This window comes from Scyliorhinus canicula, chromosome 10 (genome assembly GCF_902713615.1).
Source record: "Scyliorhinus canicula chromosome 10, sScyCan1.1, whole genome shotgun sequence".
Classification (NCBI taxonomy): domain Eukaryota; kingdom Metazoa; phylum Chordata; class Chondrichthyes; order Carcharhiniformes; family Scyliorhinidae; genus Scyliorhinus; species Scyliorhinus canicula.
In genome coordinates, this window is record NC_052155.1 from 156,107,643 (window position 1) to 156,120,686 (window position 13,044).

Below are 13,044 nucleotides of genomic sequence, written 5' to 3' on the forward strand. Positions count from 1 at the left end.
ATAAAACAAAGCCTTGTGGTAATTCACTGAAGTTGCACTGATAATGATCACAATACTCTGTAACACTTATATTCCACTCATAGCCAACAGCAATAGTTTGTTAGTCTTTATGTAATTGGTGGTAATTCATTGTTCATGCCCCAGTATCCTGCCTGTTGTAATCATAATCCTGTAACCTCACTGCACCAGGTTCCCAATGGCTACTTTGAGCAGGCCTGATCTCTCTCCCTATCGCCTTGGTGACGTGGAGGTGACAGCTGTCAGGGCAGCACGGTGGCCTAGTGGTTAGCACAACTGCCTCACGGCTCTGAGGTCCCAGGTTCGATCCCGGCTCTGAGTCACTGTCCGTGTGGAGTTTGCACATTCTCCCCGTGTCTGCGTGGGTTTCGCCCCCACAACCCAAAAATGTGCAGAGTAGGTGGATTGGCCACGCTAAATTGCCCCTTAATTGGAAAAAATAATTGGGTAATCTAAATTTATTAAAAAAAGATGACAGCTGTCAACTAGGAACTGTAGCCAGAGTTGATTTTATTATGGGCCAGGGATTACAAACTCCAAAGTATATTATGAAGTCCAGCTGACCTACAACCTTTATGTTGAATTTGGCTAGGATGAGCACAAGAGCCTTCCCTTCAGGTGTGATTCATCAGACTTCCTAGACACTTTAATCAAAACAAGCTTTATTCTCAGAACTTAGTTGACATATATATATATATAACCAAACAGCAAGAACTTTTATCAATTACAAACATAAATACCCCATGCAGCTACAGTAATCTATGTATAACACTTAATGAATTTCTCCTTAACTGTTCCAATTCAAAAGCAAAATCCCATAAACCAAAAGGGTGTGGCTCAGCACTCTGCATTCTCACTTGAATAAGACTGGCTTTCCCTGAGATTCTGACTCCGTCTCACCAGCAGGTTTAAACCCTTCCAGAAAGCAAACTATATCTTTTAAGTGACCAAAGCAGCTAGCTATAATCAATGTTTTTTTCTTTCGGAACAACTCTTTCAAATGAAAATAGAGAGAGAAAGGCCAAAACACTTATTTTGTCTGTCTGTAGTCCGCAGCTGTCAAAACTTAAAGTGATAGCAAAAACCTCACAGCCACAGCTCAGTTCCACCCACAAAATGACATCACAGAAGCCATGTGATAAAACAAAAGCCCTTTTTAAAGGGACACTCCCATGACAATCTATACATCGCATAATAGAAAGAACAAACCTGCATTAAATAGCATATTTTCTGATATCAGGGCACCCTGAAGCACTTCACAGCTGAAACGTATTGCTGGAAGTAAAGGGAACAACACTTCATACTGCATGAGAAGGGAGTGTTGATTGGTTGACAAATTACTCTGATTGGTAGCGGCTTTGTCATGGAGAATGCAGCAGGGGACAATTGACTGCCAAGCTAATGTTTCCTTTATTTTGATAATCTTATGATCAGTCCTGATGAGTGCAAGTCAAAAAGCTCCAAATGATTACTTTTGAAATGTTGTCACTGTAGTAATGTAGTAGTAATGGCACTTAATAAATGTACAGCAAACATCCACAAACAATAATAATGAGCAGATCACCTATTTAAATGATGCTGGTTGAAAGAGGAATATCGGTTAGGACACTGGAGAAGCTGCTCAGCTTTGAAATAGTGCTGTGGGACATTTACCACTGAGACAGAAGTTGGGACAGCAGTTCAATATCAGATCTGAAAGCTGGTACCTCTAAAGGTGCAGTACTATCTCAGTACCTCAATGGAGTGTATTTGGCTTTTGTCCTCAAGCCCCTGAAGTGGGATTTGGAACACCAATCTTGTGTTCAGACATAAGAGAGTTACTCACTGATTGATAGCCCATTCTCTGTGCTCAGTCACAGTAAAGGAGAGTGTACATAGAATTATGGAAATCACAGCACAGAATGAATGGGGAGAGGGGCTGGGTGCTGTTTGATCCCTCTTCACCCCAGAGCCTGTGCTGATGACATGTATCTTTCCTGTGCCAATATTCCCACAGATCATTTTATATTGGTTATTTTCACCTATTTATCCCATTCCACTTTAAATTCAATTTTACTCTCAACTTTAATAGCCACAGTATCTCAATAGATGCCATTAGAATTATAGGGCTGCATTTTTAGATCCTGTTGGAATAGGCATGGAGGTGCGGTAGGTGTGGAATTTTGCTCCACCATTTGCCGAGCTGGTTCCTCATATACGTCCCACCCTAGGTCATCTCCCCAGAGGTGGAATTGGGTGGTATAGGGAGCGGCAGGGCTATCCACCTGCGAGCAGTGGGTAATCAACTCAAGTAATTAAAGATCTAAGGGTCTATAATCAGGGATTTCCCAGTTGACCCCCAAGTCAGCAGAGGCATTGAAGCACAGGCCAACTGCGTGAAGGCAACCTCCCAATGGTAGACTGGACGGTCTATGCTCCAGGCAGGCTGAATGGCCTTCCTTGCCAGCCAAACTTCATCTGCAGACACAGGCTGACCTATGAAGGGGAGTTCCTTTCTCTCCCCTCCCCCTCCCCCCTACTGGTCCGCTTGATCTATGTTTTATTTTAAGAAAGTTGGAGAGAGAGCATCTCCATCTTGTGATGCCCTCTCCTTCCCCTACTCATAAGACCTCACATTGGCCCTCCAGCTTCGAATACCCACCTGCCATGCTTAATTAGACAGTGAATCTACCCTGTGGTCACTAATTGGCCAATTCAGTGGAAATCACAGGCGAGTGACTGTTCCCTATACAGTGCAGGCTTCTGATTCCCAGTTGAGTCTGACAGCAGGATCATGAATCCTGCCGAAACAGTCCTGCCCACAGAGTAGGATGAAGCAGAGCCAGAGCTTTCAACTTGATAATACAAGGAAGAATTAGGCTGAATACAAAAAGAGGAGTAGTAAAGAAAATTAGAGAGCGTCACGATGGCGAATTGTGACTGATTGAGATTTACCTAACACCTCACTAGCTAACTAAAAATACATTGACTAATGATGGCTGCCATGAGTCACTTAATGCCTGGAATTGTAAGTTGACCTTTTTCTGGAACGTTACTCTATGGATTTCACTGCAGACATGCCCTGACATGTTGCTCATGGAATTTCACACATGGGGATGCCAAGGTCCACATAAAAGAGGACTATTGAAAAGAAGGCATTAAAAATGCTGGATTTCAGGGGCGGCACAGTGGAGCAGTGGTTAGCACTGCTGCCAACGGCGCTGAGGGTCCGAATCCGATCCTGGCCCCGGGTCACTGTCTGTGTGGAGTTTGCACATTCTCCCCGTGTTTGCATGGGTTTCACCCCTGCAACCCAAAGATGGGCAAGTTAGGCGGATTGGCCACGTTAAATTGCCCCTTAATTGGAAAAGGATAATTGGGTCCTCTAAATTTCTAAGAAAAAAAGAAAATGCTGGACTTTAGGCAACTGTAATCCCATCAACACAATGTGGAACTGTTAACCAGCCAGGATATAAAACAAACAGGCACTTAAAGTTCCTGGGGAGGATGAAAGAACCCCATCTCCTACTGCTTTCTGCTATCTTGAAATATGTCAATGTCTTTTGAAATGAAATACCAAAATGTGATTAATTATTGTACAATTGGGGCTGGTTTAGCTCACAAGGCTAAATTGCTGGCTTTTAAAGCAGACCAAACAGACCAGCAGTACGGTTCGATTCCCGTACCAGCCTCCCCGGACAGGCGCCGGAATGTGGCGACTAGGGGCTTTTCACAGTAACTTCATTGAAGCCTACCCGTGACAATAAGCGATTTTCATTTCATTTCATTTTCATTTCAATGACTGCAGCAGACGCGGCAATTGGATTCCTTTTGAAAATACACAAGCACGACTTTAAGAATGGGTTTGCTAAACAGAAGCAGTGGGATCTGGAGAAGCTCTAATGGCGCAATAAGACATCCCACTCTCTCCCCCCACTGGGAATAAGTGCAGCAACCAGTTCATGCAATCAATGTATCCAAGACCTACCAACAAACTGAGATGAGGTAGGAATCGCAACAACCTTTGCTCCAAAGAAGCAGAAATGTTTAATAATTCACCACTTCAAAGACAAGCAAAGGATCTCTAACCGTGTGTCCTTTTAACTTCTGTTTGGAATCAAACTTTTATTACATTGAATACCTGCCTGCTTGGCATCGAGCCTTTTATTGTTTTTTCTCGGGTTTAGTGGTTAATAAACTCAAGAACATCTCATTGATTGGCTCCTCATCGCTCACAGCATGAAGTAAAAAATACAGATAGATTTGAAAAAGGCATTCACGGGAAAAATAGATTTTTAAAACTTCTGTTGGGACCAACTGAAGAGGCTGAATGGAGGGGGTCAGTTCACCGCCCACCTCTTGTAAGAAGAGGCAAAGAGCCTGTAGTAGACTAAAGTAGCAGCTAACAAAAGACAATCTAAAGATATTCGATCGGCACATTATTGTAAAAGGGTTGTCAGGTGGGGTGAGACCAAAATGGAGATTTATGGTATGGTTGGGCTACTAAATGAATACTCTGCAGCATTGTTTGTCAAGAAAGAAGATTTTGCCAAAGCTAAGGTAAATGGGGAGGTTATGAGGATACTGGATGAGATAAAAATATTGTAATGACTTAGACCAGTGATGCACTATCAATCACGACGAGACAAGAGTAGAGAGTAATCGAGGCTTTATTACACAGAGATGTGTGGCCTCCTACAGCTGCTGCCGAAATGGCTGCAGTTGGGAGAGCACACATATTTAGACCATAAGACCATAAGACATAGGAGTGGAAGTAAGGCCATTCGGCCCATCGAGTCCACTCCGCCATTCAATCATGGCTGATGGGCATTTCAACTCCACCTCCCAGCATTCTCCCCATAGCCCTTAATTCCTCGCGACATCAAGAATTTATCTATTTCTGCCTTGAAGCCATTTAGCGTCCCGGCCTCCACTGCACTCTGCGGCAATGAATTCCACAGGCCCACCACTCTCTGGCTGAAGAAATGTCTCCGCATTTCTGTTTTGAATTTACCCCCTCTAATTCTAAGGCTGTGCCCACGGGTCCTCGACTCCTCGCCTAACGGAAACAGTTTCTTTGCGTCCATCCTTTCTAAGCCATGTATTATCTTGTAAGTTTCTATTAGATCTCCCCTTAACCTTCTGAACTCCGCCTACTGGGCAGAGCCAGCAGGCAGGGATTTACCCCTGTACCTGTAGCACAGGGGCCTTATCGTAATACCCTTGTATGCAGTGCAGTATATATAATATAATACAACAGTGGTGACTACCATAACCAGGCTTTTGTGATTGGCCAATTGGTATACGAGTTTCCTGATTAGTGGCTTAATCAGGGTAACCCTTCTTTGCATATACCAGGGAGTGTCAGATCCTCTGCACTCCCAGTGTAGACAGTAAGCTGAATGCACATGGTTGTACTGCTGTTGGCCTTGTTAATAAAGAGATTCTGGTGAAGGGATTACTGCCTCTGTGGGTTTATTACAAATAGATAAAAGAGGGGATACTGGAAAGGTTAGCAAGCTCAAGTTCTAAGTTACCTATGGATGCAGAATGCATCAAGGTTGCTGGGATAGTAAAAGTAGAAATTGCTGAGTCGCTGTCCTCCAATCTTCCATTTCTCCATTACTATTAGTATGGTGCCTGTCATAACCTGCACGGGACGTACAAGGTGAGCTTTATCGAATATGAGCTCACCCGTTAAAGGGGCCGGGGACCCCTAAACCATGTATAATTATCTTCTGTATAATCTCAGCCAGTTTGGGTACCAACAGGAGAGACCTGGCTGGGATCTTCCGTGCTGTGTGAATAATAGTTATTGTAATAAAACTTTATTTCCTTTCTAATAGGGCATACTTTCCACACCTTCCGTGTAAAGCCCCTCACTTCTACGTATCTAAATTCACTTCCTCTTGGAAGCTCTACCATATCCCTCAGCTCCTCTATGCTTGCAAACCTCCCTTCCAGATACAAATCCCTCACCAGCCCCACCTCTCTCCACTTCCTGTACATACCGTCTGTCCTCCCCGCCCCCCCCCCCGGTCCGCCCCCACCGGCTCAAACCCACGGTTCTCACGTAGCGGCGTTAACACCGACTTCCCCTCTATCCTGCTGAAATGGCTCATCTGCTGGTTCCACACCTTAATCGTGCACTGTACAACCGGGCTCTCTGTATACCTCCTCAGTTGTAGAGGTAGCAGCGCCGTCACCATGTCCCTCAGGCTGGATCCCCTACAGAACTCCTCCTCTATCCTAACCCATTCTACCCCTTCTCCCTCCCACCACGGCCTCACCTTCTCCACATTCACCACCCTATAGTAATGCAGCAAGGTTGCTCAGGCCAATCCCTCCCCCCCCCCCCCCCCCCCCCCCCCCCACCCCTTCTGCCTCTGCCTCTGCAACAGGGCCCTGTTTACCCTTGGCACCTTTCCTGTCCACAGGAACACTGAAATAACTATATCCAACTTCCGGAAAAGGCCTACGAAACAAAAATCGGAAAAGTCTGGAATATGAATAAGAACCTTGACAGGACATTCATTTTCACCACTTGGAGCCTCCCTGCCAGAGTCAGATGCAGCGTGTCCCACCTCTTAAAATCCTGCCTGATCTCCTCTACCAGCTTTGTTTGGTTCCACTTATGCAGCGACGGCCACTCTCCCATCACCTAGATCCCCAGATACCTGAACCCATCCCTGGTTACCTTAAATTGTAGCCCCCCTAAGCTGGCTCTGACCCAATTCATTCATCAGGAATTCCTAATTTTTCCCCACGTTCAGCTTATAACCGGAGAATGCCCCAAACCTCTCTACTAGGCCCAAATTCCAGCCCATGCTCCCCAGCGGGTCTGACACATATAGTAGCAGGTTATCTACGTTTAGCAACACTCGGTGCTCCCTGCTCCCCCTCCTAATCCCCTAAGGGTCATTGCCAATGACTCTATTGCTAGTCCGGATAGTAGTGGTGACAACGGGCACCCTGCCTTTGTGAATACATCTCATTGGTCTCTATGCTCACCACCGGGACCACGTACAGCAGGCGCACTCACGCCACAAACTTCAGCCCACCCCAAACCTTCCCAGGACCTCGAGCAGTTACCGCCACTCCACCCGGTAGAATGTCTTTTCCGCATCCGTGGACACCGCCACCTCTGGTACCCATCCTCTCGACGGGGTCATAATCAGGTTTAATAATCAGCTCATTTTACTACAGAGTTGCCGGCCCTTTATGGAGCCTGTTTGGTCCACCGCAACCACCCCCGGGATACATACGTCCATCCTCCCTGCCATTACTTTTACGCCCGTGTTTTCAGTGATATGGGCCTGTATGACCCACATTATAACGGGTCCTTCCCTTTCTTTGGTATAAGCGTAATCGTTGCCTGTGTCATCATGTCCGGCAGCTCCCCCTTCTCCAGCTCCTTGTTGAATGCCCCCAGCAGATGCGGTGCCAATTCTGCCACAAACTCCTTATAAAATTCCACCGGATAACCGACCGGTCCTCTGGCCTTCCCCAACTTCATCCCTCCTATGCTTTCAATTACCTCCCACAGCCCTAAAGGCTCCTCTCATGCCTGCCTCTTCTCTTCCTCCAGCCGCAGGAACTCCAACCCATCTAAGAACTGCCCCATATCCCCCTCTTCGAACCACCCCCAGGTCTGCCCTGTACAGTTCCTCGTAAGATCCGCTAAATGCCTCATTTATCTTCCCCTGCTCCGACACCACCTTCCCCGTCCTTGTCCGTATCCACAAGATTTTCCTGGATGCAGCCTGCCTCTGTAACTGATGTGCCAGCATACAACTTGCCTTTTCTCCATACTCACACTGCACCCCTTTGCCCTCCGCATCTGCCCCACCGTCCTCCCCGTTCTCAACCTGTCAACTGTCCCTGTAGTTTTTTTCTTTCTCGCCAATCCATCCCCAGTGGGCTCCCTTGAATACTCCCTGTCCACCTTGACTATTGCGCCCAATAACCGTTCGTACTCCTCTCTCCTTTTCCTATCTTCATGTACCTTGAACGAGATAATCTCCTCCCGAACCACCGTCTTCAATGCCTCCCAGAATGTGGCTGCCAATACCTGCCCATTTTGGTTCAACTTCACATAGTCCTGAACCACCGACTGCACCTTATCACAAAACCCTAAATCCAACCTCCATCCCTGCCTCTGCTCCTGTCCCGATCTAAGCCGAACCTCCAACCAGTGTGGCCCATGGACCGAGATTACTATCCCCACATACTCTGCCTCCAACGCCCCCACCAACACCTTATGGGTCATCACTAAAAATCAATTCTGGAGTATACCATATATGTGCGGGAAGAAGTTCTTAAAAAGCTATGGGTCCACTATACCCATCCTTTCCATAAACCTTCCCAGCTCCTTTGCCATCCGCAGCCTTCCCATTAAGCTGGGGCTCGACCTGTCCACCCTTAGCTCCAACACACAGTTAAAGTCTCCTCCCGTTATCAACTGATGCATGGACAAGTCCGCAATCGCTCTCAGCAACCCCCTCACAAACCTCACTTCATCCCAATTCGGTGCATATACACTCACCAACACCATCGGCATCCCTTCCAACATCCACTCACCATCACATATCTCCCACCCGGGTCCATCACTTCCTTCAAACACAGAAATACCGGTCGAAATTCTCCCCTACCCGGTGGGGCGGGGGGTCCCGGCATAGCGGAGTGGCGCCAACCACTCCGGCGTCGGGCCTCCTCAAAGATGCGTAATTCTCCGCACTTTTATGGGCTAGGCCCGCACCGGAGTGGCACCCGCTCTGCCGTTCGCGCCAAAACTGGCGCCAATGGCCTTTGGCGCTACGCCGCCCGGTGTCGGGACTGGTCGAAAGGCCTTCGCCGGTCCGCACATGCGCCGGAGCGTCAGCGGCCGCTGACATCACCACCGGCGCATGCGTGGTGGAGGGGGTCTCTTCCGCCTCCGCCATGGTGGAGGCCGTGGCAGCGGCAGAAGAAAAAGAGTGCCCCACGGCACTGGCCCGCCCGCCGATCGGTGGGCCCCGATTGAGGGCCAGGCCACCGTGGGGGCACCCCCCGGAGTCCGATCGCCCCGCGCCCCCCCCCCAGGACCACGGGGGCCCCCTCGCGCCGCCAACCCCGCCGGCACAGAGGTGGTTTAAACCACGTCGGCGGGATTGGCCTGTCAGCGGCGGGACTTCGGCCCTTCACGGGGGGAGCACGCCGATTGGCGGGGCGTGATTCCTGCTCCCGCCGATTCCCGGGTGGCGGAGAGTTCCGGCCACGGCGGGAGCGGGATTTACGCCACCCCGGGCGATTCCCCGACCCTGCGGGGGGTCAGAGAATTCCGCCCACCGTCTTTTTACTCAACAAAATGGCCACCACCGTGACTTCAAGTCAAACCTCGAATGGAAAACCACGCATCCCTTTCTCAACCTGACCTGGTCTTTCATGCGAGGTGCATCCCCTGCAAAAAGACCACCCCCGCCTTCAAACTCCTAAAGTGCGCGAAACCCTGAGATTTCTTCACCGGCCAATTTATCCCCGTTCCATGTTATAAGCCTTAACGGAGGCTTACGCCTCCATTCACCACTACCGCTCGCCATCCTCCTCTTTCGGCTCAGTCCCCTCTAATTTTGACCTGTACTGGGCCCATCCAAGATGGCCCCTTCTCCGTCCCTGACCACTCTTCTTCTCCAACCCTGCCACGTCTCATCCACCCCTCCCCTCCACCTCCCCCTCGGCCACCCTCACGGCAATCACCTCCACCCTATTTCCGTTCACCAGCATTATCTGCCAGCGTGGCAACTCCTGCCCGAAGACTCCTCCTACTCACCCCCCCCCCCCACCCTCTCCTCTTTGATCTGTGTCGTAGGATCCCCGCGGACTTCCCCCTCCCCCACCCAAACAAAGACACATCCAAAACCACAGGTCGCCTCCTCTGAAATAAAAAAAACACCGCCACAGGCATTGGGGTGGGGGGAGAAACCAGCTGTCCCCTCACAAACCCATTACCTCTGCAACAAATAGTCAACCCAACAAGAACCCTCCACCTAGAAAGAAGAAGAAAAAGCCTCCCCATCCTTCATCTCCCACTCTAGCCGTATGCTCCGAACCCCATTGTACCGGCTCCTCCAGCTCCCAGTAAAGTTCAGTTCTCCCCCAGTTTGCGCTATTTAATGAAGTCATTGGCCACCTCTGGGGTTTCAAAGTAATCCCGGCTTTCATAGGTCACCAAAGTTTTGCTGGGTGCAGCACCCTGAAGCTGATCTGTTGTCGATAAAGCACCTCCTTGGCCCTGTTAAATCCGGCATGCCGTTTTGCCAGTTCTGCTCCAATATCCTGGTATATTCGGAGCTTGTTCCCCTCCCATTCACAGTTCCGTTTCTCCCTGGCTCACCGCAGGATCACCACAGTGTCTGGAAGAGGGGGGACTCCAAGGGACCCCATACCAGATGTCCTTAGTTTGGAGGGAGGGGGGGGGAATGTCATGTGTGGTGGGGGAGGTGGCATTTCCCATGGGTGGGGGCACAAGATCACTTAGAGACTAGGGCACCCTTTCAAAATGACGAGTAATGCTGCTCGCTCCCCGACACTCGTCGAGATGAGGCCGTCATCGCTATAAAACCACCTAGCCCACTTAAGGAGACCTAAAGGGATTTAGCCGCAAATCATGGAGACCATCCCCATGCTTTGGTGACGCCGACCTGGCATGACTCTTGGATGCGTTGGAGGCCAGATGGGATGCCCTGTTCCCCCGGGGGTCCAGGAGGGTCAGGCACAGGGCAGCCACCTTCGCCTGGGAGAAACAGTATGGGCCGTCAACTCGGGCAGCGTGACCAGGAGGACTAGCACCCAATGCCGCAAGAACGTCAACAACCTTCACCGGGCCAGTCGGGTAAGTTTGCACCAGACCCCCAATGCCCCCGCCCCCAAATATTCTCTCCACCCCATACTCCCCCCCCGCCCCCCCCCCCCCCCCCCCGCCCCCAGCTGTCATCCTAGCCCTCCACCACGGCAGAGACACACACCTTGGTGAGCAACGGTAGTAGTGGTCAAGCTTCTGGGGCACATTCTGATGAGCAGCACACAGCCGCTGATGCACATCAGGGGGAGGCAGGAACGCCCACGTGAGACAGAAGTTGGGGGTCTGGAAGCTGGGGCGGAATTCTCCGACCCCCCACAGGGTAGGGGAATCGCCTGGGACCGGCGTAAATCCCGCCCCCGCCGTGGCCGGAATTCTCCGCCACCCAGGAATTGGCGGGAGCGGGAATCACGCGCCTCCGATCAGCGTGCCCCCGCGCCGTTCGGCGGGCCCCCCGCGGCGATTCTCCGACCCGCGATGTGCCGAAGTCCAGCCGCTGTCAGGCCTCTCCCACCTCTGTGCCGGCGGGATTGGCGGCACGAGCGAGCCCCCGGGGTCCTGGGGGGGAGGCGCGAGGCGATCAGACCCCGGGGGGTGCCCCCACGGTGGCCTGGCCCGCGAACGGGGCCCACCAATCGGCTGGCAGGCCAGTGCCGTGGGGGCACTCTTTTTCTTCCGCCGCCGCCACGGCCTCCACCATGGAGGAGGCGGAAGAGACCCCCCTCCAACCCGTATGCGCGGACTCACGCCGACCGGTGAAGGCCTTTCGGCCAGTAGCGCCAAAGGCTGTTGGCGCCAGTCGGCGGAGCGGGAGCCACTCCGGCGCGGGCCTAGCCCCTAAAGGTGCAGAGAATTCCGCACCTTTGGGGAGGCCAGACGCCGGAGTGGTTGGCGCCACTCCGCTACGCCGGGACCCCCCATCCGCCGAGTAGGGGAGAATTTTGCCCCTGATGTAGTCATAGAATTATATAATTTATGGTTCCAAAGGAGGCCTTGCGGCCCATCGGGTCGGCACAGGCCTTTGGAAAGAGCACCCTACCTAAACTCACAATTCCACCCTAGCCCTGTATCCCCGTAATCCCACCTAATCTATTTTTTTTGGACGCAATTTAGCGTGACCAATCCACCTAACCTGCACATTTTTGGACTGTGGGAGGAAACCGGAGCACCTGGAGGAAACCCACGCAGACATGGTGAGATCATGCAGACTCCGCACAGACAGTGACCCAAGCCAGAAATCGAGCAGGTTAAACCACACCAGTCAGCTCCCTCCTCAAAGGGGAAAGCAGCTGATGATCATCTGGGACTATGGTGACTTCACTTATTTACTTTGCTGTTGTTGTCTGGAGTACTAACAGTTACCTCGCAACGACTGAGCACCAACTCTCAGACACTTCCTCCTATCTCCCCCGGGACCACGATCCCGCCACTAAACATCAAACCATTGTTTCCAGGACTGCCACTGACCTCATCGCCTCTGGAGTTCTTCCTTGCAGACCTTCCAAACTCATGCTCCCACAACATCACACAGCCCACTTCTACCTGCTTCCCACAATCCACAAACAGGCCTGCCCTGATAGACATATCAGCCAGTTCCTTCCCCACTGAACTCATTTCCTCCTACCTCGACTCCATTCACACTCCTCTTGTCCAGTCTCTTCCCACCTGCATTTGTGATTCCACCAAAGCCTCACATTATATCAACAATTTCCAGTTTCATGGCCCTATTGGCTCCTCTTCACTTTGGAACATCTAATCCCTCTCCACCTCCATCCCCCACCAGGAGGGTCTCATGGCTCTGCTCTTCTTCCTCGAGCAGCGGGCTAAACAATGCCGAATCACCACTACTCTCCTCTGCCTGCTGACTCGTTCTCTCACTTAATTTCTCCTTTAACTTGTCACACTTCTTACAAATACACGGTGTGACCGTGGGTACCCGCTCGGGCCCCAGTTATGCCTGTCTTTTTGTGGGTATATGGAACATTCCTTGCTCCAGGGTGTAGCCACCTGGGTTGGCCACTTCCCGATTCCAAAATGGACGCCCGCTAAGAATGCAGGGAAAAATGGTCAGCCACAGGGAAACAAGCAGGTGCAAGGTTTCCTGTGTATTAAGACTGCAAAAACCCAGACAGAACTGAAACCAGCAACCATCTGCGTATTAATGAGCAATCCCCAGGAACAATTGGAAACATTAAAGCAATCAAGCCCAA